We start from the raw sequence: 6,338 nt of genomic DNA on the forward strand, positions 1-6,338 counted from the left end.
CCTCAATCTTCAATCCTCAATACTCAATCTTCAATCCTCAATCCTCAATCCTGAATCCTCAAACCTCAATCCTCAATCCTCAATCCTCAATCTTCAATACTCAATACTCAATCTTCAATCCTCAATCATCGATCCTCAATCATCAATCCTCAATCCTCAATCCTCAATCGTCAATCTTCAATCCTCAATCCTCAATCCTCAATCCTCTATCCTCAATCCTCAATCCTCGGTCGTCAAACCACAATCCTGAATCCTCAATCCTGAATCCTCAACCTTCAGCCCTCAGTCCTCAACAATCAGTTGTCAATCTTCAATCCTCAAGAGAATATCATCAATTCACAGTTTTCAATACTCAATACTCAATCTGCAATCTTCAAATCTCTATCCACAAACATCAATTCTCATCACTCAACCCTCAACACTCAGTCTTCAATCCTCAATCCTCAGTCCTCAATCCTCAATCCTCATTCTTCAATCCTCAATACCCAATCCTCAATCTTCAATCCTCAATCCCCAATCCTCAATTCTCAATCCTCTATCCTCAATCCTCAGACCACAAACAGCAATAGTCAACCCTCAGTCCTCGTCCTCAATCCACAACCATCAATCCTCAATCCTCAATCTTCAATCATCAATATTCAATCTTCAGTCCTCAATCCTCAATCCTCAATCCTCAACCCTCAATCCTCAATGTTCAATCCGCAATACCCAATCCTCAATCTTCTATCCGCAATCCTCAACCCTCAATCCTCAATCCTCAATCCTCAATCCTCAATCTTCAATCCTCAATACTCAATCTTCAATCCTCAATACTCAATCCTCAATCCTCAATCCTCATTCGTCAATCCTCAACACCCAATCCTCAATCTTCAATCCTCAATCATCAATCCTCAATTCTCAATCCTCAATCCTCAATCCTCAGACCCTAAACATCAATACTCCACCCTCAGTCCTCGTCCTCAATCCACAACACTCAATCCTCGATCCTCAATCTTCAATCATCAATATTCAATCTTCAATCCTCAATCCTCAATCCTCAATACTCAATCCTCAATCCTCAATGTTCTATCCTCAATACGCAATCCTCAATCTTCAATCCTCTATCCTCAATCCTCAATCCTCAATCCTTAATCCTCAATCCTCAATCTTAATCTTCAATCGTCAGTACGCAATCTTCAATCCTCAATCCTCAATCCTCATTCCTCAATCCTCAATCTTCAGTACTCAATACTCAATCTTCAATCCTCAATCCTCAATCCTCAATCCTCAATCCTCAATCCTCAGTCCTCAATCGTCAATCTTCAGTCCTCAATACTCAATCGTCAATACTCAATCCTCAATACTCAATACTCAATCCTCATTCTTCAATCCTCAATACCCAATCCTCAATCCTCAACCCTCAATCCTCAATGTTCAATCCGCTATACCCAATCCTCAATCCTCTATCCGCAATCCTCAATCCTCAATCCACAACGCTCAATCCTCGATCCTCAATCTTCAATCATCAATATTCAATCTTCAATCCTCAATCCTCAATCCTCAATACTCAATCCTCAATCCTCAATGTTCTATCCTCGGTACGGAATCCTCAACCTTCAATCCTCAATCCTCAACCCTCAATCCTCAATCCTCAATCGTCAATCTTGAATCCTCAATACTCAATCGTCAATACTCAATCCTCAATACTCAATACTCAATCCTCATTCTTCAATCCTCAATACCCAATCCTCAATCTTCTATCCTCAACCCTCAATCCTCAATCCTCAATCCTCAATCCTCAATCCTGAATCCTCAAACCTCAATCCTCAATCCTCAATCCTCAATCTTCAATACTCAGTCTTCAATCCTCAATCCTCAATCCTCAACCCTCAATCCTCAATCCTCATTCTTCAATCCTCAATACCCAATATTCAATCTTCAATCCTCAATAGTCAATCTTCAATCCTCAATCCTCAATCCTCAATACTCAATACTCAATCCTCAATCCTCAATCCTCAATCGTCAATATTCAATCCTCAATACTCAATCTTCAATCCTCAATCCTCAATACTCAATACTCAACCGTCAGTCCTCGTCCTCAATCCACAACCCCCAATACTCAATCCTCAATCTTCAATTCTCAATCCTCAATCCTCAATCCTCAATCCTCAATCTTCAATCATCAATATTCAATCTTCAGTCCTCAATCCTCAATCCTCAATCCTCAACCCTCAATCCTCAATGTTCAATCCGCAATACCCAATCCTCAATCTTCTATCCGCAATACTCAATCCTCAATCCTCAATCCTCAATCCTCAATCCTCAATCTTCAATCCTCAATACTCAATCTGCAATCCTCAATCCTCAGTCCTCAATCCTCAATCCTCATTCCTCAATCCTCAATACCGAATCCTCAATCTTCAATCCTCAATCCTCAATCATCAATCTTCAATCCTGAATCCTCAATCTTCAATACTCAATCCTCAATCCTCAATCCTCAATCCTCAATCCTCAATCCTCAATCCTCAATCTTCAATCCTCAGTCCCGAATCCTCAATCTTCAATACTCACTCCTCAATCCTCAACCTCCAATCCTCAATACTCAGTATTCAATCCTCAATCCTCAATCCTCAATCCTCAATCCTCAATCCTCATTCTTCAATCCTCAATACCCAATCCTCAATCTTCAATCCTCAATCCTCAATCCTCAAATCTCAATCCTCAATCCTCAATCCTCGATCCTCAATACTCAATCTTCAATCCTCAATCCTCAATCCTCAATCCTCAATCCTCATTCTTCAATCCTCAACACCCAATCCTCAATCTTCAATCCTCAATCCTCAACCCTCAATTCTCAATACTCATTCCTCAATCCTCAGACCTCAAACATCAATACTCAACCCTCAGTCCTCGTCCTCAATCCACAACGCTCAATCCTCGATCCTCAATCTTCAAACATCAATATTCAATCTTCAATCCTCAATCCTCAATCCTCAATACTCAATCCTCAATCCTCAATGTTCTGTCCTCAATACGCAATCCTCAACCTTCAATCCTCAATCCTCAATACTCAATCCTCAATCCTCAATCGTCAATCCTCAATCCTCAATCCTCAGTCCTCAATCTTCAATCCTCAATACCGAATCCTCAATCTGCAATCCTCAACCCTCAATCCTCAATCCTCAATCCTCAATCCTCAATCCTCAATCCTCAATCCTCATTCTTCAATCCTCAATACCCAATCCTCAATCTTCAATCCTCAATCCTCAACCCTCAATTCTCAATCCTCATTCCTCAATCCTCAGACCTCAAACATCAATACTCAACCCTCAGTCCTCGTCCTCAATCCACAACGCTCAATCCTCGATCCTCAATCTTCAAACATCAATATTCAATCTTCAATCCTCAATCCTCAATCCTCAATACTCAATCCTCAATCCTCAATGTTCTATCCTCAATACGCAATCCTCAACCTTCAACCCTAAATCCTCAATCCTCAATCCTCAATCCTCATTCATCAATCCTCAACACCCAATCCTCAATCTTCAATCCTCAATCCTCAATCCTCAATTCTCAATCCTCAATCCTCAATCCTCAGACCTCAAACATCAATACTCTACCCTCAGTCCTCGTCCTGAATCCACAACACTCAATCCTCGATCCTCAATATTCAATCATCAATATTCAATCTTCAATCCTCAATCATCGATCCTCAATCCTCAATACTCAATCCTCAATCCTCAATCGTCAATCTTCAATCCTCAATACTCAATCTTCAATCCTCAATCCTCAATCCTCAATCCTCAATCCTCATTCTTCAATCCTCAATACCCAATCCTCAATCTTCAATCCTCAATACTCAGTCTTCAATCCTCAATCCTCAATCCTCAATCCTCAATCCTCAATCCTCATTCTTCAATCCTCAATACCCAATCCTCAATCTTCAATCCTCAATCCTCAATCCTCAATCCTCAATCCTCAACACCCAATCCTCAATCTCCAATCCTCAATCCTCAACCCTCAATTCTCAATCCTCATTCCTCAATCCTCAGACCTCAAACATCAATTCTCAACCCTCAGTCCTCGTCCTCAATCCACAACGCTCAACCCTCGATCCTCAATCTTCAATCATCAATATTCAATCTTCAATCCTCAATCCTCAATCCTCAATACTCAATCCTCAATTCTCAACGTTCTATCCTCAATACGCGATCCTCAATCTTCAATCCTCAACACTCAGTCCTCAATGTTCAACCCTCAATCCTCAATTCTCAATCTTCAATCCTCAATACTGAACCTTCAATCCTCAATCCTCAATCCTCAGTCCTCAATCCTCAACCCTCAATCTTAATCTTCAATCCTCAGTACTCAATCTTCAATCCTCAATCCTCAATCCTCAATCCTCTATCCTCAATCTTCAATCCTCAATACTCAATCTTCAATCCTCAATCCTCAATCCTGAATCCTCAAACCTCAATCCTCAATCCTCAATCCTCAATCTTCAATACTCAATACTCAATCTTCAATCCTCAATCATCGATCCTCAATCATCAATCCTCAATCCTCAATCCTCAATCGTCAATCTTCAATCCTCAATCCTCAATCCTCAATCCTCTATCCTCAATCCTCAATCCTCGGTCGTCAAACCACAATCCTGAATCCTCAATCCTGAATCCTCAACCTTCAGCCCTCAGTCCTCAACAATCAGTTGTCAATCTTCAATCCTCAAGAGAATATCATCAATTCACAGTTTTCAATACTCAATACTCAATCTGCAATCTTCAAATCTCTATCCACAAACATCAATTCTCATCACTCAACCCTCAACACTCAGTCTTCAATCCTCAATCCTCAGTCCTCAATCCTCAATCCTCATTCTTCAATCCTCAATACCCAATCCTCAATCTTCAATCCTCAATCCCCAATCCTCAATTCTCAATCCTCTATCCTCAATCCTCAGACCTCAAACAGCAATAGTCAACCCTCAGTCCTCGTCCTCAATCCACAACCATCAATCCTCAATCCTCAATCTTCAATCATCAATATTCAATCTTCAGTCCTCAATCCTCAATCCTCAATCCTCAACCCTCAATCCTCAATGTTCAATCCGCAATACCCAATCCTCAATCTTCTATCCGCAATCCTCAACCCTCAATCCTCAATCCTCAATCCTCAATCCTCAATCTTCAATCCTCAATACTCAATCTTCAATCCTCAATACTCAATCCTCAATCCTCAATCCTCATTCGTCAATCCTCAACACCCAATCCTCAATCTTCAATCCTCAATCATCAATCCTCAATTCTCAATCCTCAATCCTCAATCCTCTGACCCTAAACATCAATACTCCACCCTCAGTCCTCGTCCTCAATCCACAACACTCAATCCTCGATCCTCAATCTTCAATCATCAATATTCAATCTTCAATCCTCAATCCTCAATCCTCAATACTCAATCCTCAATCCTCAATGTTCTATCCTCAATACGCAATCCTCAATCTTCAATCCTCTATCCTCAATCCTCAATCCTCAATCCTCAATCCTCAATCCTCAATCTTAATCTTCAATCGTCAGTACGCAATCTTCAATCCTCAATCCTCAATCCTCATTCCTCAATCCTCAATCTTCAGTACTCAATACTCAATCTTCAATCCTCAATCCTCAATCCTCAATCCTCAATCCTCAATCCTCAGTCCTCAATCGTCAATCTTCAGTCCTCAATACTCAATCGTCAATACTCAATCCTCAATACTCAATACTCAATCCTCATTCTTCAATCCTCAATACCCAATCCTCAATCCTCAACCCTCAATCCTCAATGTTCAATCCGCTATACCCAATCCTCAATCCTCTATCCGCAATCCTCAATCCTCAATCCACAACGCTCAATCCTCGATCCTCAATCTTCAATCATCAATATTCAATCTTCAATCCTCAATCCTCAATCCTCAATACTCAATCCTCAATCCTCAATGTTCTATCCTCGGTACGGAATCCTCAACCTTCAATCCTCAATCCTCAACCCTCAATCCTCAATCCTCAATCGTCAATCTTGAATCCTCAATACTCAATCGTCAATACTCAATCCTCAATACTCAATACTCAATCCTCATTCTTCAATCCTCAATACCCAATCCTCAATCTTCTATCCTCAACCCTCAATCCTCAATCCTCAATCCTCAATCCTCAATCCTGAATCCTCAAACCTCAATCCTCAATCCTCAATCCTCAATCTTCAATACTCAATCTTCAATCCTCAATCATCGATCCTCAATCCTCAATCCTCAATCCTCAATCCTCAATCGTCAATCTTCAATCCTCAATCCTCAATCCTCAATCCTCTATCCTCAATCCTCAATC

The sequence above is a fragment of the Calliopsis andreniformis genome, unplaced genomic scaffold, assembly GCF_051401765.1.
Source record: "Calliopsis andreniformis isolate RMS-2024a unplaced genomic scaffold, iyCalAndr_principal scaffold0035, whole genome shotgun sequence".
Taxonomy (NCBI): domain Eukaryota; kingdom Metazoa; phylum Arthropoda; class Insecta; order Hymenoptera; family Andrenidae; genus Calliopsis; species Calliopsis andreniformis.